At 54.1% G+C, this 18,262-nt stretch overlaps 31 non-coding genes across 31 annotated transcripts; all 31 read left to right on the plus strand.

Annotated features, from left to right (window-relative positions):
- The first annotated feature begins 151 nt into the window (after positions 1 to 151).
- Positions 152 to 223, plus strand: Trnae-cuc (transfer RNA glutamic acid (anticodon CUC)). The gene has a single exon. It is a non-coding gene; the product is annotated as a tRNA-Glu (tRNA).
- A 374-nt stretch (positions 224 to 597) lies between these two features.
- On the plus strand, positions 598 to 669 carry Trnah-gug (transfer RNA histidin (anticodon GUG)). The gene has a single exon. It is a non-coding gene; the product is annotated as a tRNA-His (tRNA).
- A 747-nt stretch (positions 670 to 1,416) lies between these two features.
- On the plus strand, positions 1,417 to 1,498 carry Trnal-uag (transfer RNA leucine (anticodon UAG)). The gene has a single exon. It is a non-coding gene; the product is annotated as a tRNA-Leu (tRNA).
- A 445-nt stretch (positions 1,499 to 1,943) lies between these two features.
- Trnae-cuc (transfer RNA glutamic acid (anticodon CUC)) lies at positions 1,944 to 2,015 on the plus strand. The gene has a single exon. It is a non-coding gene; the product is annotated as a tRNA-Glu (tRNA).
- A 374-nt stretch (positions 2,016 to 2,389) lies between these two features.
- Positions 2,390 to 2,461, plus strand: Trnah-gug (transfer RNA histidin (anticodon GUG)). The gene has a single exon. It is a non-coding gene; the product is annotated as a tRNA-His (tRNA).
- Positions 2,462 to 3,208: 747 nt separating this feature from the next.
- Positions 3,209 to 3,290, plus strand: Trnal-uag (transfer RNA leucine (anticodon UAG)). The gene has a single exon. It is a non-coding gene; the product is annotated as a tRNA-Leu (tRNA).
- A 445-nt stretch (positions 3,291 to 3,735) lies between these two features.
- On the plus strand, positions 3,736 to 3,807 carry Trnae-cuc (transfer RNA glutamic acid (anticodon CUC)). Its single transcript has one exon. It is a non-coding gene; the product is annotated as a tRNA-Glu (tRNA).
- Positions 3,808 to 4,181: 374 nt separating this feature from the next.
- On the plus strand, positions 4,182 to 4,253 carry Trnah-gug (transfer RNA histidin (anticodon GUG)). Its single transcript has one exon. It is a non-coding gene; the product is annotated as a tRNA-His (tRNA).
- A 747-nt stretch (positions 4,254 to 5,000) lies between these two features.
- On the plus strand, positions 5,001 to 5,082 carry Trnal-uag (transfer RNA leucine (anticodon UAG)). The gene has a single exon. It is a non-coding gene; the product is annotated as a tRNA-Leu (tRNA).
- A 445-nt stretch (positions 5,083 to 5,527) lies between these two features.
- On the plus strand, positions 5,528 to 5,599 carry Trnae-cuc (transfer RNA glutamic acid (anticodon CUC)). The gene has a single exon. It is a non-coding gene; the product is annotated as a tRNA-Glu (tRNA).
- Positions 5,600 to 5,973: 374 nt separating this feature from the next.
- Positions 5,974 to 6,045, plus strand: Trnah-gug (transfer RNA histidin (anticodon GUG)). The gene has a single exon. It is a non-coding gene; the product is annotated as a tRNA-His (tRNA).
- Positions 6,046 to 6,792: 747 nt separating this feature from the next.
- Trnal-uag (transfer RNA leucine (anticodon UAG)) lies at positions 6,793 to 6,874 on the plus strand. The gene has a single exon. It is a non-coding gene; the product is annotated as a tRNA-Leu (tRNA).
- A 445-nt stretch (positions 6,875 to 7,319) lies between these two features.
- Positions 7,320 to 7,391, plus strand: Trnae-cuc (transfer RNA glutamic acid (anticodon CUC)). The gene has a single exon. It is a non-coding gene; the product is annotated as a tRNA-Glu (tRNA).
- A 374-nt stretch (positions 7,392 to 7,765) lies between these two features.
- Positions 7,766 to 7,837, plus strand: Trnah-gug (transfer RNA histidin (anticodon GUG)). The gene has a single exon. It is a non-coding gene; the product is annotated as a tRNA-His (tRNA).
- A 747-nt stretch (positions 7,838 to 8,584) lies between these two features.
- On the plus strand, positions 8,585 to 8,666 carry Trnal-uag (transfer RNA leucine (anticodon UAG)). Its single transcript has one exon. It is a non-coding gene; the product is annotated as a tRNA-Leu (tRNA).
- A 445-nt stretch (positions 8,667 to 9,111) lies between these two features.
- Positions 9,112 to 9,183, plus strand: Trnae-cuc (transfer RNA glutamic acid (anticodon CUC)). The gene has a single exon. It is a non-coding gene; the product is annotated as a tRNA-Glu (tRNA).
- Positions 9,184 to 9,557: 374 nt separating this feature from the next.
- Positions 9,558 to 9,629, plus strand: Trnah-gug (transfer RNA histidin (anticodon GUG)). The gene has a single exon. It is a non-coding gene; the product is annotated as a tRNA-His (tRNA).
- Positions 9,630 to 10,376: 747 nt separating this feature from the next.
- Positions 10,377 to 10,458, plus strand: Trnal-uag (transfer RNA leucine (anticodon UAG)). Its single transcript has one exon. It is a non-coding gene; the product is annotated as a tRNA-Leu (tRNA).
- Positions 10,459 to 10,903: 445 nt separating this feature from the next.
- Positions 10,904 to 10,975, plus strand: Trnae-cuc (transfer RNA glutamic acid (anticodon CUC)). The gene has a single exon. It is a non-coding gene; the product is annotated as a tRNA-Glu (tRNA).
- A 374-nt stretch (positions 10,976 to 11,349) lies between these two features.
- Positions 11,350 to 11,421, plus strand: Trnah-gug (transfer RNA histidin (anticodon GUG)). The gene has a single exon. It is a non-coding gene; the product is annotated as a tRNA-His (tRNA).
- Positions 11,422 to 12,168: 747 nt separating this feature from the next.
- Positions 12,169 to 12,250, plus strand: Trnal-uag (transfer RNA leucine (anticodon UAG)). The gene has a single exon. It is a non-coding gene; the product is annotated as a tRNA-Leu (tRNA).
- Positions 12,251 to 12,695: 445 nt separating this feature from the next.
- Trnae-cuc (transfer RNA glutamic acid (anticodon CUC)) lies at positions 12,696 to 12,767 on the plus strand. Its single transcript has one exon. It is a non-coding gene; the product is annotated as a tRNA-Glu (tRNA).
- Positions 12,768 to 13,141: 374 nt separating this feature from the next.
- Trnah-gug (transfer RNA histidin (anticodon GUG)) lies at positions 13,142 to 13,213 on the plus strand. The gene has a single exon. It is a non-coding gene; the product is annotated as a tRNA-His (tRNA).
- A 747-nt stretch (positions 13,214 to 13,960) lies between these two features.
- On the plus strand, positions 13,961 to 14,042 carry Trnal-uag (transfer RNA leucine (anticodon UAG)). Its single transcript has one exon. It is a non-coding gene; the product is annotated as a tRNA-Leu (tRNA).
- A 445-nt stretch (positions 14,043 to 14,487) lies between these two features.
- Trnae-cuc (transfer RNA glutamic acid (anticodon CUC)) lies at positions 14,488 to 14,559 on the plus strand. The gene has a single exon. It is a non-coding gene; the product is annotated as a tRNA-Glu (tRNA).
- A 374-nt stretch (positions 14,560 to 14,933) lies between these two features.
- Trnah-gug (transfer RNA histidin (anticodon GUG)) lies at positions 14,934 to 15,005 on the plus strand. Its single transcript has one exon. It is a non-coding gene; the product is annotated as a tRNA-His (tRNA).
- Positions 15,006 to 15,752: 747 nt separating this feature from the next.
- Positions 15,753 to 15,834, plus strand: Trnal-uag (transfer RNA leucine (anticodon UAG)). The gene has a single exon. It is a non-coding gene; the product is annotated as a tRNA-Leu (tRNA).
- A 445-nt stretch (positions 15,835 to 16,279) lies between these two features.
- Trnae-cuc (transfer RNA glutamic acid (anticodon CUC)) lies at positions 16,280 to 16,351 on the plus strand. Its single transcript has one exon. It is a non-coding gene; the product is annotated as a tRNA-Glu (tRNA).
- Positions 16,352 to 16,725: 374 nt separating this feature from the next.
- On the plus strand, positions 16,726 to 16,797 carry Trnah-gug (transfer RNA histidin (anticodon GUG)). Its single transcript has one exon. It is a non-coding gene; the product is annotated as a tRNA-His (tRNA).
- A 747-nt stretch (positions 16,798 to 17,544) lies between these two features.
- Positions 17,545 to 17,626, plus strand: Trnal-uag (transfer RNA leucine (anticodon UAG)). Its single transcript has one exon. It is a non-coding gene; the product is annotated as a tRNA-Leu (tRNA).
- Positions 17,627 to 18,071: 445 nt separating this feature from the next.
- On the plus strand, positions 18,072 to 18,143 carry Trnae-cuc (transfer RNA glutamic acid (anticodon CUC)). The gene has a single exon. It is a non-coding gene; the product is annotated as a tRNA-Glu (tRNA).
- Positions 18,144 to 18,262: the final 119 nt, after the last annotated feature.

Raw genomic sequence — 18,262 nt, forward strand, 5'->3', positions numbered from 1 at the left:
ACCTTTTGCTCTCATCATTGCTGGCGTCCGTCTCCACGAAATGCGTCCGGGGCACGCCGTTCTATAACGCGAGAGAGTGGATTTTTTACAGTTGTCGTCAGTTAACTGTGGGTGGCTGCTGCGTTCGCTGGAAAGAGCACTGCCGTCGTTATCCGGTGTGGTCTAGTGGCTAGGATACCTGGCTCTCACCCAGGAGGCCCGGGTTCGATTCCCGGTACCGGAATCGCGCGTTTTTGTTGCTCCTCTTATGCGACTTGTCTCGACTTTGCTCGACTGACGCTACGCTGACGCGTGCACAAAGCTACGTTAAGTATGATTCACGGCAACACCTGACGGCGAGAGAGATGAAGCGTCTATCCACTTGTTATCCAGCCACATACCTGTAGTCAAGAGGCTTGGGGGACTGCAAGACATTGCCACGGAGGTGAATGCAGCTAACCACTGTAGTTAGTGTCCTGACAGCGCAGGCACGTTCATTTGCTCATATACATGTGATGGAGACCGTGTCTCACACTGCTGTGGCGTACACCTTGGCCTAGGCTCTGCTGTGTATCGCCACTTGCATTGCAGGCAGCTGCTTTCGCGGGCGCGTCCGTGGCCGTGATCGTCTAGTGGTTAGGACATTGCGTTGTGGCCGCAATAACCCAGGTTCGAATCCTGGTCACGGCAATTTTGAAAGTTTTGCCTTGCTGCCGTTGCAATGGCGAGTACTCGAAATGACAGTACTCTCTTGATTGTTTCACTCGTGTTCCGCAGGCCGCAGTTTGCCCTACCACTTCATCCCCAACACGTAATGTCGCCTCCCAGAGCGCAGACGTCCGCTGCTCTCTGTAGTCGAAAAGGGCAGTTGTTTGAAGTGCGATGGATGAGCAGCCAGTCCCAGCAGAACAGGAAGCTGTGGCGTGCACTGTTTGTACAAATGCTAGGAACACTGGCGCTCCAAGCAGCGCATGTAGCGTGGCCGAGCGCTTTAAGGCGCTGGTTTAAGGCACCAGACTCTCTGTAGGCGCGGTTTCGAATCCCGTAGCTGCCGGGGGCTTTGCTGTGATCGCGTTAAGCTGCCGCTTTTTCTTCAAGTGTAACCTCCTTGAGCTCACATATGTTTGATACATGGAGCATTCTAGCTCCGCCTGACAGTTACAGCTACGATACTTTAGTGGTTACGGAAAGCCCAGGTTCGAAACCTGGTCACGGCACGAAAACGTCTCTTGACGCTGTCTCCTTAACTGCGACAGCTACAGACAAGTGGCGTCGCTACCATACGGCGGGCACGGCTTTTTCTTGCTGTGGATGGCCTAAAGAGACGCTTCCAGTGGGAGAGCAGTGGAAATACATGGCACGGCGATTGCCAAGATACTTCCATTTCGAAGTGATCTTTGTAGTACAAAGGAAACGTTTTGCGGCTGCTGCTCCAACGGTAACGTGGCCGAGCGGTCTAAGGCGCTGGTTTTAGGCACCAGTCTCTTCGGAGGCGTGGGTTCGAATCCCACCGTTGCCACTTTTTACGTCTCATTTTTGTGCCGTTGCGGTGTGTTCTCGTGGGGTAGGACGCAGCTCTTGTGACGCGCGTGTTGTGTAGGTAGCGTGGCCGAGCGGTCTAAGGCGCTGGTTTCAGGCACCATTCTCTTCGGAGGCGTGGGTTCCAATCCCACAGCTGCCAAACGTGTAATGTTTCCTGTGTCGAAGGCAGGTGCACTCATTGCCCGCAAAGGAAACAGCACAACAAGGCGTGAGCGTCTGCTTGGTGAATTGTCGTAGAACAGTGCGTGGTGCAACGACAGGATTTGTAGGCACCTTTTGCTCTCATCATTGCTGGCGTCCGTCTCCACGAAATGCGTCCGGGGCACGCCGTTCTATAACGCGAGAGAGTGGATTTTTTACAGTTGTCGTCAGTTAACTGTGGGTGGCTGCTGCGTTCGCTGGAAAGAGCACTGCCGTCGTTATCCGGTGTGGTCTAGTGGCTAGGATACCTGGCTCTCACCCAGGAGGCCCGGGTTCGATTCCCGGTACCGGAATCGCGCGTTTTTGTTGCTCCTCTTATGCGACTTGTCTCGACTTTGCTCGACTGACGCTACGCTGACGCGTGCACAAAGCTACGTTAAGTATGATTCACGGCAACACCTGACGGCGAGAGAGATGAAGCGTCTATCCACTTGTTATCCAGCCACATACCTGTAGTCAAGAGGCTTGGGGGACTGCAAGACATTGCCACGGAGGTGAATGCAGCTAACCACTGTAGTTAGTGTCCTGACAGCGCAGGCACGTTCATTTGCTCATATACATGTGATGGAGACCGTGTCTCACACTGCTGTGGCGTACACCTTGGCCTAGGCTCTGCTGTGTATCGCCACTTGCATTGCAGGCAGCTGCTTTCGCGGGCGCGTCCGTGGCCGTGATCGTCTAGTGGTTAGGACATTGCGTTGTGGCCGCAATAACCCAGGTTCGAATCCTGGTCACGGCAATTTTGAAAGTTTTGCCTTGCTGCCGTTGCAATGGCGAGTACTCGAAATGACAGTACTCTCTTGATTGTTTCACTCGTGTTCCGCAGGCCGCAGTTTGCCCTACCACTTCATCCCCAACACGTAATGTCGCCTCCCAGAGCGCAGACGTCCGCTGCTCTCTGTAGTCGAAAAGGGCAGTTGTTTGAAGTGCGATGGATGAGCAGCCAGTCCCAGCAGAACAGGAAGCTGTGGCGTGCACTGTTTGTACAAATGCTAGGAACACTGGCGCTCCAAGCAGCGCATGTAGCGTGGCCGAGCGCTTTAAGGCGCTGGTTTAAGGCACCAGACTCTCTGTAGGCGCGGTTTCGAATCCCGTAGCTGCCGGGGGCTTTGCTGTGATCGCGTTAAGCTGCCGCTTTTTCTTCAAGTGTAACCTCCTTGAGCTCACATATGTTTGATACATGGAGCATTCTAGCTCCGCCTGACAGTTACAGCTACGATACTTTAGTGGTTACGGAAAGCCCAGGTTCGAAACCTGGTCACGGCACGAAAACGTCTCTTGACGCTGTCTCCTTAACTGCGACAGCTACAGACAAGTGGCGTCGCTGCCATACGGCGGGCACGGCTTTTTCTTGCTGTGGATGGCCTAAAGAGACGCTTCCAGTGGGAGAGCAGTGGAAATACATGGCACGGCGATTGCCAAGATACTTCCATTTCGAAGTGATCTTTGTAGTACAAAGGAAACGTTTTGCGGCTGCTGCTCCAACGGTAACGTGGCCGAGCGGTCTAAGGCGCTGGTTTTAGGCACCAGTCTCTTCGGAGGCGTGGGTTCGAATCCCACTGTTGCCACTTTTTACGTCTCATTTTTGTGCCGTTGCGGTGTGTTCTCGTGGGGTAGGACGCAGCTCTTGTGACGCGCGTGTTGTGTAGGTAGCGTGGCCGAGCGGTCTAAGGCGCTGGTTTCAGGCACCATTCTCTTCGGAGGCGTGGGTTCCAATCCCACAGCTGCCAAACGTGTAATGTTTCCTGTGTCGAAGGCAGGTGCACTCATTGCCCGCAAAGGAAACAGCACAACAAGGCGTGAGCGTCTGCTTGGTGAATTGTCGTAGAACAGTGCGTGGTGCAACGACAGGATTTGTAGGCACCTTTTGCTCTCATCATTGCTGGCGTCCGTCTCCACGAAATGCGTCCGGGGCACGCCGTTCTATAACGCGAGAGAGTGGATTTTTTACAGTTGTCGTCAGTTAACTGTGGGTGGCTGCTGCGTTCGCTGGAAAGAGCACTGCCGTCGTTATCCGGTGTGGTCTAGTGGCTAGGATACCTGGCTCTCACCCAGGAGGCCCGGGTTCGATTCCCGGTACCGGAATCGCGCGTTTTTGTTGCTCCTCTTATGCGACTTGTCTCGACTTTGCTCGACTGACGCTACGCTGACGCGTGCACAAAGCTACGTTAAGTATGATTCACGGCAACACCTGACGGCGAGAGAGATGAAGCGTCTATCCACTTGTTATCCAGCCACATACCTGTAGTCAAGAGGCTTGGGGGACTGCAAGACATTGCCACGGAGGTGAATGCAGCTAACCACTGTAGTTAGTGTCCTGACAGCGCAGGCACGTTCATTTGCTCATATACATGTGATGGAGACCGTGTCTCACACTGCTGTGGCGTACACCTTGGCCTAGGCTCTGCTGTGTATCGCCACTTGCATTGCAGGCAGCTGCTTTCGCGGGCGCGTCCGTGGCCGTGATCGTCTAGTGGTTAGGACATTGCGTTGTGGCCGCAATAACCCAGGTTCGAATCCTGGTCACGGCAATTTTGAAAGTTTTGCCTTGCTGCCGTTGCAATGGCGAGTACTCGAAATGACAGTACTCTCTTGATTGTTTCACTCGTGTTCCGCAGGCCGCAGTTTGCCCTACCACTTCATCCCCAACACGTAATGTCGCCTCCCAGAGCGCAGACGTCCGCTGCTCTCTGTAGTCGAAAAGGGCAGTTGTTTGAAGTGCGATGGATGAGCAGCCAGTCCCAGCAGAACAGGAAGCTGTGGCGTGCACTGTTTGTACAAATGCTAGGAACACTGGCGCTCCAAGCAGCGCATGTAGCGTGGCCGAGCGCTTTAAGGCGCTGGTTTAAGGCACCAGACTCTCTGTAGGCGCGGTTTCGAATCCCGTAGCTGCCGGGGGCTTTGCTGTGATCGCGTTAAGCTGCCGCTTTTTCTTCAAGTGTAACCTCCTTGAGCTCACATATGTTTGATACATGGAGCATTCTAGCTCCGCCTGACAGTTACAGCTACGATACTTTAGTGGTTACGGAAAGCCCAGGTTCGAAACCTGGTCACGGCACGAAAACGTCTCTTGACGCTGTCTCCTTAACTGCGACAGCTACAGACAAGTGGCGTCGCTGCCATACGGCGGGCACGGCTTTTTCTTGCTGTGGATGGCCTAAAGAGACGCTTCCAGTGGGAGAGCAGTGGAAATACATGGCACGGCGATTGCCAAGATACTTCCATTTCGAAGTGATCTTTGTAGTACAAAGGAAACGTTTTGCGGCTGCTGCTCCAACGGTAACGTGGTCGAGCGGTCTAAGGCGCTGGTTTTAGGCACCAGTCTCTTCGGAGGCGTGGGTTCGAATCCCACCGTTGCCACTTTTTACGTCTCATTTTTGTGCCGTTGCGGTGTGTTCTCGTGGGGTAGGACGCAGCTCTTGTGACGCGCGTGTTGTGTAGGTAGCGTGGCCGAGCGGTCTAAGGCGCTGGTTTCAGGCACCATTCTCTTCGGAGGCGTGGGTTCCAATCCCACAGCTGCCAAACGTGTAATGTTTCCTGTGTCGAAGGCAGGTGCACTCATTGCCCGCAAAGGAAACAGCACAACAAGGCGTGAGCGTCTGCTTGGTGAATTGTCGTAGAACAGTGCGTGGTGCAACGACAGGATTTGTAGGCACCTTTTGCTCTCATCATTGCTGGCGTCCGTCTCCACGAAATGCGTCCGGGGCACGCCGTTCTATAACGCGAGAGAGTGGATTTTTTACAGTTGTCGTCAGTTAACTGTGGGTGGCTGCTGCGTTCGCTGGAAAGAGCACTGCCGTCGTTATCCGGTGTGGTCTAGTGGCTAGGATACCTGGCTCTCACCCAGGAGGCCCGGGTTCGATTCCCGGTACCGGAATCGCGCGTTTTTGTTGCTCCTCTTATGCGACTTGTCTCGACTTTGCTCGACTGACGCTACGCTGACGCGTGCACAAAGCTACGTTAAGTATGATTCACGGCAACACCTGACGGCGAGAGAGATGAAGCGTCTATCCACTTGTTATCCAGCCACATACCTGTAGTCAAGAGGCTTGGGGGACTGCAAGACATTGCCACGGAGGTGAATGCAGCTAACCACTGTAGTTAGTGTCCTGACAGCGCAGGCACGTTCATTTGCTCATATACATGTGATGGAGACCGTGTCTCACACTGCTGTGGCGTACACCTTGGCCTAGGCTCTGCTGTGTATCGCCACTTGCATTGCAGGCAGCTGCTTTCGCGGGCGCGTCCGTGGCCGTGATCGTCTAGTGGTTAGGACATTGCGTTGTGGCCGCAATAACCCAGGTTCGAATCCTGGTCACGGCAATTTTGAAAGTTTTGCCTTGCTGCCGTTGCAATGGCGAGTACTCGAAATGACAGTACTCTCTTGATTGTTTCACTCGTGTTCCGCAGGCCGCAGTTTGCCCTACCACTTCATCCCCAACACGTAATGTCGCCTCCCAGAGCGCAGACGTCCGCTGCTCTCTGTAGTCGAAAAGGGCAGTTGTTTGAAGTGCGATGGATGAGCAGCCAGTCCCAGCAGAACAGGAAGCTGTGGCGTGCACTGTTTGTACAAATGCTAGGAACACTGGCGCTCCAAGCAGCGCATGTAGCGTGGCCGAGCGCTTTAAGGCGCTGGTTTAAGGCACCAGACTCTCTGTAGGCGCGGTTTCGAATCCCGTAGCTGCCGGGGGCTTTGCTGTGATCGCGTTAAGCTGCCGCTTTTTCTTCAAGTGTAACCTCCTTGAGCTCACATATGTTTGATACATGGAGCATTCTAGCTCCGCCTGACAGTTACAGCTACGATACTTTAGTGGTTACGGAAAGCCCAGGTTCGAAACCTGGTCACGGCACGAAAACGTCTCTTGACGCTGTCTCCTTAACTGCGACAGCTACAGACAAGTGGCGTCGCTACCATACGGCGGGCACGGCTTTTTCTTGCTGTGGATGGCCTAAAGAGACGCTTCCAGTGGGAGAGCAGTGGAAATACATGGCACGGCGATTGCCAAGATACTTCCATTTCGAAGTGATCTTTGTAGTACAAAGGAAACGTTTTGCGGCTGCTGCTCCAACGGTAACGTGGCCGAGCGGTCTAAGGCGCTGGTTTTAGGCACCAGTCTCTTCGGAGGCGTGGGTTCGAATCCCACCGTTGCCACTTTTTACGTCTCATTTTTGTGCCGTTGCGGTGTGTTCTCGTGGGGTAGGACGCAGCTCTTGTGACGCGCGTGTTGTGTAGGTAGCGTGGCCGAGCGGTCTAAGGCGCTGGTTTCAGGCACCATTCTCTTCGGAGGCGTGGGTTCCAATCCCACAGCTGCCAAACGTGTAATGTTTCCTGTGTCGAAGGCAGGTGCACTCATTGCCCGCAAAGGAAACAGCACAACAAGGCGTGAGCGTCTGCTTGGTGAATTGTCGTAGAACAGTGCGTGGTGCAACGACAGGATTTGTAGGCACCTTTTGCTCTCATCATTGCTGGCGTCCGTCTCCACGAAATGCGTCCGGGGCACGCCGTTCTATAACGCGAGAGAGTGGATTTTTTACAGTTGTCGTCAGTTAACTGTGGGTGGCTGCTGCGTTCGCTGGAAAGAGCACTGCCGTCGTTATCCGGTGTGGTCTAGTGGCTAGGATACCTGGCTCTCACCCAGGAGGCCCGGGTTCGATTCCCGGTACCGGAATCGCGCGTTTTTGTTGCTCCTCTTATGCGACTTGTCTCGACTTTGCTCGACTGACGCTACGCTGACGCGTGCACAAAGCTACGTTAAGTATGATTCACGGCAACACCTGACGGCGAGAGAGATGAAGCGTCTATCCACTTGTTATCCAGCCACATACCTGTAGTCAAGAGGCTTGGGGGACTGCAAGACATTGCCACGGAGGTGAATGCAGCTAACCACTGTAGTTAGTGTCCTGACAGCGCAGGCACGTTCATTTGCTCATATACATGTGATGGAGACCGTGTCTCACACTGCTGTGGCGTACACCTTGGCCTAGGCTCTGCTGTGTATCGCCACTTGCATTGCAGGCAGCTGCTTTCGCGGGCGCGTCCGTGGCCGTGATCGTCTAGTGGTTAGGACATTGCGTTGTGGCCGCAATAACCCAGGTTCGAATCCTGGTCACGGCAATTTTGAAAGTTTTGCCTTGCTGCCGTTGCAATGGCGAGTACTCGAAATGACAGTACTCTCTTGATTGTTTCACTCGTGTTCCGCAGGCCGCAGTTTGCCCTACCACTTCATCCCCAACACGTAATGTCGCCTCCCAGAGCGCAGACGTCCGCTGCTCTCTGTAGTCGAAAAGGGCAGTTGTTTGAAGTGCGATGGATGAGCAGCCAGTCCCAGCAGAACAGGAAGCTGTGGCGTGCACTGTTTGTACAAATGCTAGGAACACTGGCGCTCCAAGCAGCGCATGTAGCGTGGCCGAGCGCTTTAAGGCGCTGGTTTAAGGCACCAGACTCTCTGTAGGCGCGGTTTCGAATCCCGTAGCTGCCGGGGGCTTTGCTGTGATCGCGTTAAGCTGCCGCTTTTTCTTCAAGTGTAACCTCCTTGAGCTCACATATGTTTGATACATGGAGCATTCTAGCTCCGCCTGACAGTTACAGCTACGATACTTTAGTGGTTACGGAAAGCCCAGGTTCGAAACCTGGTCACGGCACGAAAACGTCTCTTGACGCTGTCTCCTTAACTGCGACAGCTACAGACAAGTGGCGTCGCTGCCATACGGCGGGCACGGCTTTTTCTTGCTGTGGATGGCCTAAAGAGACGCTTCCAGTGGGAGAGCAGTGGAAATACATGGCACGGCGATTGCCAAGATACTTCCATTTCGAAGTGATCTTTGTAGTACAAAGGAAACGTTTTGCGGCTGCTGCTCCAACGGTAACGTGGCCGAGCGGTCTAAGGCGCTGGTTTTAGGCACCAGTCTCTTCGGAGGCGTGGGTTCGAATCCCACCGTTGCCACTTTTTACGTCTCATTTTTGTGCCGTTGCGGTGTGTTCTCGTGGGGTAGGACGCAGCTCTTGTGACGCGCGTGTTGTGTAGGTAGCGTGGCCGAGCGGTCTAAGGCGCTGGTTTCAGGCACCATTCTCTTCGGAGGCGTGGGTTCCAATCCCACAGCTGCCAAACGTGTAATGTTTCCTGTGTCGAAGGCAGGTGCACTCATTGCCCGCAAAGGAAACAGCACAACAAGGCGTGAGCGTCTGCTTGGTGAATTGTCGTAGAACAGTGCGTGGTGCAACGACAGGATTTGTAGGCACCTTTTGCTCTCATCATTGCTGGCGTCCGTCTCCACGAAATGCGTCCGGGGCACGCCGTTCTATAACGCGAGAGAGTGGATTTTTTACAGTTGTCGTCAGTTAACTGTGGGTGGCTGCTGCGTTCGCTGGAAAGAGCACTGCCGTCGTTATCCGGTGTGGTCTAGTGGCTAGGATACCTGGCTCTCACCCAGGAGGCCCGGGTTCGATTCCCGGTACCGGAATCGCGCGTTTTTGTTGCTCCTCTTATGCGACTTGTCTCGACTTTGCTCGACTGACGCTACGCTGACGCGTGCACAAAGCTACGTTAAGTATGATTCACGGCAACACCTGACGGCGGGAGAGATGAAGCGTCTATCCACTTGTTATCCAGCCACATACCTGTAGTCAAGAGGCTTGGGGGACTGCAAGACATTGCCACGGAGGTGAATGCAGCTAACCACTGTAGTTAGTGTCCTGACAGCGCAGGCACGTTCATTTGCTCATATACATGTGATGGAGACCGTGTCTCACACTGCTGTGGCGTACACCTTGGCCTAGGCTCTGCTGTGTATCGCCACTTGCATTGCAGGCAGCTGCTTTCGCGGGCGCGTCCGTGGCCGTGATCGTCTAGTGGTTAGGACATTGCGTTGTGGCCGCAATAACCCAGGTTCGAATCCTGGTCACGGCAATTTTGAAAGTTTTGCCTTGCTGCCGTTGCAATGGCGAGTACTCGAAATGACAGTACTCTCTTGATTGTTTCACTCGTGTTCCGCAGGCCGCAGTTTGCCCTACCACTTCATCCCCAACACGTAATGTCGCCTCCCAGAGCGCAGACGTCCGCTGCTCTCTGTAGTCGAAAAGGGCAGTTGTTTGAAGTGCGATGGATGAGCAGCCAGTCCCAGCAGAACAGGAAGCTGTGGCGTGCACTGTTTGTACAAATGCTAGGAACACTGGCGCTCCAAGCAGCGCATGTAGCGTGGCCGAGCGCTTTAAGGCGCTGGTTTAAGGCACCAGACTCTCTGTAGGCGCGGTTTCGAATCCCGTAGCTGCCGGGGGCTTTGCTGTGATCGCGTTAAGCTGCCGCTTTTTCTTCAAGTGTAACCTCCTTGAGCTCACATATGTTTGATACATGGAGCATTCTAGCTCCGCCTGACAGTTACAGCTACGATACTTTAGTGGTTACGGAAAGCCCAGGTTCGAAACCTGGTCACGGCACGAAAACGTCTCTTGACGCTGTCTCCTTAACTGCGACAGCTACAGACAAGTGGCGTCGCTGCCATACGGCGGGCACGGCTTTTTCTTGCTGTGGATGGCCTAAAGAGACGCTTCCAGTGGGAGAGCAGTGGAAATACATGGCACGGCGATTGCCAAGATACTTCCATTTCGAAGTGATCTTTGTAGTACAAAGGAAACGTTTTGCGGCTGCTGCTCCAACGGTAACGTGGCCGAGCGGTCTAAGGCGCTGGTTTTAGGCACCAGTCTCTTCGGAGGCGTGGGTTCGAATCCCACCGTTGCCACTTTTTACGTCTCATTTTTGTGCCGTTGCGGTGTGTTCTCGTGGGGTAGGACGCAGCTCTTGTGACGCGCGTGTTGTGTAGGTAGCGTGGCCGAGCGGTCTAAGGCGCTGGTTTCAGGCACCATTCTCTTCGGAGGCGTGGGTTCCAATCCCACAGCTGCCAAACGTGTAATGTTTCCTGTGTCGAAGGCAGGTGCACTCATTGCCCGCAAAGGAAACAGCACAACAAGGCGTGAGCGTCTGCTTGGTGAATTGTCGTAGAACAGTGCGTGGTGCAACGACAGGATTTGTAGGCACCTTTTGCTCTCATCATTGCTGGCGTCCGTCTCCACGAAATGCGTCCGGGGCACGCCGTTCTATAACGCGAGAGAGTGGATTTTTTACAGTTGTCGTCAGTTAACTGTGGGTGGCTGCTGCGTTCGCTGGAAAGAGCACTGCCGTCGTTATCCGGTGTGGTCTAGTGGCTAGGATACCTGGCTCTCACCCAGGAGGCCCGGGTTCGATTCCCGGTACCGGAATCGCGCGTTTTTGTTGCTCCTCTTATGCGACTTGTCTCGACTTTGCTCGACTGACGCTACGCTGACGCGTGCACAAAGCTACGTTAAGTATGATTCACGGCAACACCTGACGGCGAGAGAGATGAAGCGTCTATCCACTTGTTATCCAGCCACATACCTGTAGTCAAGAGGCTTGGGGGACTGCAAGACATTGCCACGGAGGTGAATGCAGCTAACCACTGTAGTTAGTGTCCTGACAGCGCAGGCACGTTCATTTGCTCATATACATGTGATGGAGACCGTGTCTCACACTGCTGTGGCGTACACCTTGGCCTAGGCTCTGCTGTGTATCGCCACTTGCATTGCAGGCAGCTGCTTTCGCGGGCGCGTCCGTGGCCGTGATCGTCTAGTGGTTAGGACATTGCGTTGTGGCCGCAATAACCCAGGTTCGAATCCTGGTCACGGCAATTTTGAAAGTTTTGCCTTGCTGCCGTTGCAATGGCGAGTACTCGAAATGACAGTACTCTCTTGATTTTTTCACTCGTGTTCCGCAGGCCGCAGTTTGCCCTACCACTTCATCCCCAACACGTAATGTCGCCTCCCAGAGCGCAGACGTCCGCTGCTCTCTGTAGTCGAAAAGGGCAGTTGTTTGAAGTGCGATGGATGAGCAGCCAGTCCCAGCAGAACAGGAAGCTGTGGCGTGCACTGTTTGTACAAATGCTAGGAACACTGGCGCTCCAAGCAGCGCATGTAGCGTGGCCGAGCGCTTTAAGGCGCTGGTTTAAGGCACCAGACTCTCTGTAGGCGCGGTTTCGAATCCCGTAGCTGCCGGGGGCTTTGCTGTGATCGCGTTAAGCTACCGCTTTTTCTTCAAGTGTAACCTCCTTGAGCTCACATATGTTTGATACATGGAGCATTCTAGCTCCGCCTGACAGTTACAGCTACGATAGTTTAGTGGTTACGGAAAGCCCAGGTTCGAAACCTGGTCACGGCACGAAAACGTCTCTTGACGCTGTCTCCTTAACTGCGACAGCTACAGACAAGTGGCGTCGCTACCATACGGCGGGCACGGCTTTTTCTTGCTGTGGATGGCCTAAAGAGACGCTTCCAGTGGGAGAGCAGTGGAAATACATGGCACGGCGATTGCCAAGATACTTCCATTTCGAAGTGATCTTTGTAGTACAAAGGAAACGTTTTGCGGCTGCTGCTCCAACGGTAACGTGGCCGAGCGGTCTAAGGCGCTGGTTTTAGGCACCAGTCTCTTCGGAGGCGTGGGTTCGAATCCCACCGTTGCCACTTTTTACGTCTCATTTTTGTGCCGTTGCGGTGTGTTCTCGTGGGGTAGGACGCAGCTCTTGTGACGCGCGTGTTGTGTAGGTAGCGTGGCCGAGCGGTCTAAGGCGCTGGTTTCAGGCACCATTCTCTTCGGAGGCGTGGGTTCCAATCCCACAGCTGCCAAACGTGTAATGTTTCCTGTGTCGAAGGCAGGTGCACTCATTGCCCGCAAAGGAAACAGCACAACAAGGCGTGAGCGTCTGCTTGGTGAATTGTCGTAGAACAGTGCGTGGTGCAACGACAGGATTTGTAGGCACCTTTTGCTCTCATCATTGCTGGCGTCCGTCTCCACGAAATGCGTCCGGGGCACGCCGTTCTATAACGCGAGAGAGTGGATTTTTTACAGTTGTCGTCAGTTAACTGTGGGTGGCTGCTGCGTTCGCTGGAAAGAGCACTGCCGTCGTTATCCGGTGTGGTCTAGTGGCTAGGATACCTGGCTCTCACCCAGGAGGCCCGGGTTCGATTCCCGGTACCGGAATCGCGCGTTTTTGTTGCTCCTCTTATGCGACTTGTCTCGACTTTGCTCGACTGACGCTACGCTGACGCGTGCAGAAAGCTACGTTAAGTATGATTCACGGCAACACCTGACGGCGAGAGAGATGAAGCGTCTATCCACTTGTTATCCAGCCACATACCTGTAGTCAAGAGGCTTGGGGGACTGCAAGACATTGCCACGGAGGTGAATGCAGCTAACCACTGTAGTTAGTGTCCTGACAGCGCAGGCACGTTCATTTGCTCATATACATGTGATGGAGACCGTGTCTCACACTGCTGTGGCGTACACCTTGGCCTAGGCTCTGCTGTGTATCGCCACTTGCATTACAGGCAGCTGCTTTCGCGGGCGCGTCCGTGGCCGTGATCGTCTAGTGGTTAGGACATTGCGTTGTGGCCGCAATAACCCAGGTTCGAATCCTGGTCACGGCAATTTTGAAAGTTTTGCCTTGCTGCCGTTGCAATGGCGAGTACTCGAAATGACAGTACTCTCTTGATTTTTTCACTCGTGTTCCGCAGGCCGCAGTTTGCCCTACCACTTCATCCCCAACACGTAATGTCGCCTCCCAGAGCGCAGACGTCCGCTGCTCTCTGTAGTCGAAAAGGGCAGTTGTTTGAAGTGCGATGGATGAGCAGCCAGTCCCAGCAGAACAGGAAGCTGTGGCGTGCACTGTTTGTACAAATGCTAGGAACACTGGCGCTCCAAGCAGCGCATGTAGCGTGGCCGAGCGCTTTAAGGCGCTGGTTTAAGGCACCAGACTCTCTGTAGGCGCGGTTTCGAATCCCGTAGCTGCCGGGGGCTTTGCTGTGATCGCGTTAAGCTGCCGCTTTTTCTTCAAGTGTAACCTCCTTGAGCTCACATATGTTTGATACATGGAGCATTCTAGCTCCGCCTGACAGTTACAGCTACGATACTTTAGTGGTTACGGAAAGCCCAGGTTCGAAACCTGGTCACGGCACGAAAACGTCTCTTGACGCTGTCTCCTTAACTGCGACAGCTACAGACAAGTGGCGTCGCTACCATACGGCGGGCACGGCTTTTTCTTGCTGTGGATGGCCTAAAGAGACGCTTCCAGTGGGAGAGCAGTGGAAATACATGGCACGGCGATTGCCAAGATACTTCCATTTCGAAGTGATCTTTGTAGTACAAAGGAAACGTTTTGCGGCTGCTGCTCCAACGGTAACGTGGCCGAGCGGTCTAAGGCGCTGGTTTTAGGCACCAGTCTCTTCGGAGGCGTGGGTTCGAATACCACCGTTGCCACTTTTTACGTCTCATTTTTGTGCCGTTGCGGTGTGTTCTCGTGGGGTAGGACGCAGCTCTTGTGACGCGCGTGTTGTGTAGGTAGCGTGGCCGAGCGGTCTAAGGCGCTGGTTTCAGGCACCATTCTCTTCGGAGGCGTGGGTTCCAATCCCACAGCTGCCAAACGTGTAATGTTTCCTGTGTCGAAGGCAGGTGCACTCATTGCCCGCAAAGGAAACAGCACAACAAGGCGTGAGCGTCTGCTTGGTGAATTGTCGTAGAACAGTGCGTGGTGCAACGACAGGATTTGTAGGCACCTTTTGCTCTCATCATTGCTGGCGTCCGTCTCCACGAAATGCGTCCGGGGCACGCCGTTCTATAACGCGAGAGAGTGGATTTTTTACAGTTGTCGTCAGTTAACTGTGGGTGGCTGCTGCGTTCGCTGGAAAGAGCACTGCCGTCGTTATCCGGTGTGGTCTAGTGGCTAGGATACCTGGCTCTCACCCAGGAGGCCCGGGTTCGATTCCCGGTACCGGAATCGCGCGTTTTTGTTGCTCCTCTTATGCGACTTGTCTCGACTTTGCTCGACTGACGCTACGCTGACGCGTGCAGAAAGCTACGTTAAGTATGATTCACGGCAACACCTGACGGCGAGAGAGATGAAGCGTCTATCCACTTGTTATCCAGCCACATACCTGTAGTCAAGAGGCTTGGGGGACTGCAAGACATTGCCACGGAGGTGAATGCAGCTAACCACTGTAGTTAGTGTCCTGACAGCGCAGGCACGTTCATTTGCTCATATACATGTGATGGAGACCGTGTCTCACACTGCTGTGGCGTACACCTTGGCCTAGGCTCTGCTGTGTATCGCCACTTGCATTGCAGGCAGCTGCTTTCGCGGGCGCGTCCGTGGCCGTGATCGTCTAGTGGTTAGGACATTGCGTTGTGGCCGCAATAACCCAGGTTCGAATCCTGGTCACGGCAATTTTGAAAGTTTTGCCTTGCTGCCGTTGCAATGGCGAGTACTCGAAATGACAGTACTCTCTTGATTTTTTCACTCGTGTTCCGCAGGCCGCAGTTTGCCCTACCACTTCATCCCCAACACGTAATGTCGCCTCCCAGAGCGCAGACGTCCGCTGCTCTCTGTAGTCGAAAAGGGCAGTTGTTTGAAGTGCGATGGATGAGCAGCCAGTCCCAGCAGAACAGGAAGCTGTGGCGTGCACTGTTTGTACAAATGCTAGGAACACTGGCGCTCCAAGCAGCGCATGTAGCGTGGCCGAGCGCTTTAAGGCGCTGGTTTAAGGCACCAGACTCTCTGTAGGCGCGGTTTCGAATCCCGTAGCTGCCGGGGGCTTTGCTGTGATCGCGTTAAGCTGCCGCTTTTTCTTCAAGTGTAACCTCCTTGAGCTCACATATGTTTGATACATGGAGCATTCTAGCTCCGCCTGACAGTTACAGCTACGATACTTTAGTGGTTACGGAAAGCCCAGGTTCGAAACCTGGTCACGGCACGAAAACGTCTCTTGACGCTGTCTCCTTAACTGCGACAGCTACAGACAAGTGGCGTCGCTACCATACGGCGGGCACGGCTTTTTCTTGCTGTGGATGGCCTAAAGAGACGCTTCCAGTGGGAGAGCAGTGGAAATACATGGCACGGCGATTGCCAAGATACTTCCATTTCGAAGTGATCTTTGTAGTACAAAGGAAACGTTTTGCGGCTGCTGCTCCAACGGTAACGTGGCCGAGCGGTCTAAGGCGCTGGTTTTAGGCACCAGTCTCTTCGGAGGCGTGGGTTCGAATACCACCGTTGCCACTTTTTACGTCTCATTTTTGTGCCGTTGCGGTGTGTTCTCGTGGGGTAGGACGCAGCTCTTGTGACGCGCGTGTTGTGTAGGTAGCGTGGCCGAGCGGTCTAAGGCGCTGGTTTCAGGCACCATTCTCTTCGGAGGCGTGGGTTCCAATCCCACAGCTGCCAAACGTGTAATGTTTCCTGTGTCGAAGGCAGGTGCACTCATTGCCCGCAAAGGAAACAGCACAACAAGGCGTGAGCGTCTGCTTGGTGAATTGTCGTAGAACAGTGCGTGGTGCAACGACAGGATTTGTAGGCACCTTTTGCTCTCATCATTGCTGGCGTCCGTCTCCACGAAATGCGTCCGGGGCACGCCGTTCTATAACGCGAGAGAGTGGATTTTTTACAGTTGTCGTCAGTTAACTGTGGGTGGCTGCTGCGTTCGCTGGAAAGAGCACTGCCGTCGTTATCCGGTGTGGTCTAGTGGCTAGGATACCTGGCTCTCACCCAGGAGGCCCGGGTTCGATTCCCGGTACCGGAATCGCGCGTTTTTGTTGCTCCTCTTATGCGACTTGTCTCGACTTTGCTCGACTGACGCTACGCTGACGCGTGCAGAAAGCTACGTTAAGTATGATTCACGGCAACACCTGACGGCGAGAGAGATGAAGCGTCTATCCACTTGTTATCCAGCCACATACCTGTAGTCAAGAGGCTTGGGGGACTGCAAGACATTGCCACGGAGGTGAATGCAGCTAACCACTGTAGTTAGTGTCCTGACAGCGCAGGCACGTTCATTTGCTCATATACATGTGATGGAGACCGTGTCTCACACTGCTGTGGCGTACACCTTGGCCTAGGCTCTGCTGTGTATCGCCACTTGCATTGCAGGCAGCTGCTTTCGCGGGCGCGTCCGTGGCCGTGATCGTCTAGTGGTTAGGACATTGCGTTGTGGCCGCAATAACCCAGGTTCGAATCCTGGTCACGGCAATTTTGAAAGTTTTGCCTTGCTGCCGTTGCAATGGCGAGTACTCGAAATGACAGTACTCTCTTGATTTTTTCACTCGTGTTCCGCAGGCCGCAGTTTGCCCTACCACTTCATCCCCAACACGTAATGTCGCCTCCCAGAGCGCAGACGTCCGCTGCTCTCTGTAGTCGAAAAGGGCAGTTGTTTGAAGTGCGATGGATGAGCAGCCAGTCCCAGCAGAACAGGAAGCTGTGGCGTGCACTGTTTGTACAAATGCTAGGAACACTGGCGCTCCAAGCAGCGCATGTAGCGTGGCCGAGCGCTTTAAGGCGCTGGTTTAAGGCACCAGACTCTCTGTAGGCGCGGTTTCGAATCCCGTAGCTGCCGGGGGCTTTGCTGTGATCGCGTTAAGCTGCCGCTTTTTCTTCAAGTGTAACCTCCTTGAGCTCACATATGTTTGATACATGGAGCATTCTAGCTCCGCCTGACAGTTACAGCTACGATACTTTAGTGGTTACGGAAAGCCCAGGTTCGAAACCTGGTCACGGCACGAAAACGTCTCTTGACGCTGTCTCCTTAACTGCGACAGCTACAGACAAGTGGCGTCGCTACCATACGGCGGGCACGGCTTTTTCTTGCTGTGGATGGCCTAAAGAGACGCTTCCAGTGGGAGAGCAGTGGAAATACATGGCACGGCGATTGCCAAGATACTTCCATTTCGAAGTGATCTTTGTAGTACAAAGGAAACGTTTTGCGGCTGCTGCTCCAACGGTAACGTGGCCGAGCGGTCTAAGGCGCTGGTTTTAGGCACCAGTCTCTTCGGAGGCGTGGGTTCGAATACCACCGTTGCCACTTTTTACGTCTCATTTTTGTGCCGTTGCGGTGTGTTCTCGTGGGGTAGGACGCAGCTCTTGTGACGCGCGTGTTGTGTAGGTAGCGTGGCCGAGCGGTCTAAGGCGCTGGTTTCAGGCACCATTCTCTTCGGAGGCGTGGGTTCCAATCCCACAGCTGCCAAACGTGTAATGTTTCCTGTGTCGAAGGCAGGTGCACTCATTGCCCGCAAAGGAAACAGCACAACAAGGCGTGAGCGTCTGCTTGGTGAATTGTCGTAGAACAGTGCGTGGTGCAACGACAGGATTTGTAGGCACCTTTTGCTCTCATCATTGCTGGCGTCCGTCTCCACGAAATGCGTCCGGGGCACGCCGTTCTATAACGCGAGAGAGTGGATTTTTTACAGTTGTCGTCAGTTAACTGTGGGTGGCTGCTGCGTTCGCTGGAAAGAGCACTGCCGTCGTTATCCGGTGTGGTCTAGTGGCTAGGATACCTGGCTCTCACCCAGGAGGCCCGGGTTCGATTCCCGGTACCGGAATCGCGCGTTTTTGTTGCTCCTCTTATGCGACTTGTCTCGACTTTGCTCGACTGACGCTACGCTGACGCGTGCAGAAAGCTACGTTAAGTATGATTCACGGCAACACCTGACGGCGAGAG

The sequence above is a fragment of the Schistocerca serialis genome, unplaced genomic scaffold (genome assembly GCF_023864345.2).
Source record: "Schistocerca serialis cubense isolate TAMUIC-IGC-003099 unplaced genomic scaffold, iqSchSeri2.2 HiC_scaffold_761, whole genome shotgun sequence".
NCBI classification, from domain to species: domain Eukaryota; kingdom Metazoa; phylum Arthropoda; class Insecta; order Orthoptera; family Acrididae; genus Schistocerca; species Schistocerca serialis.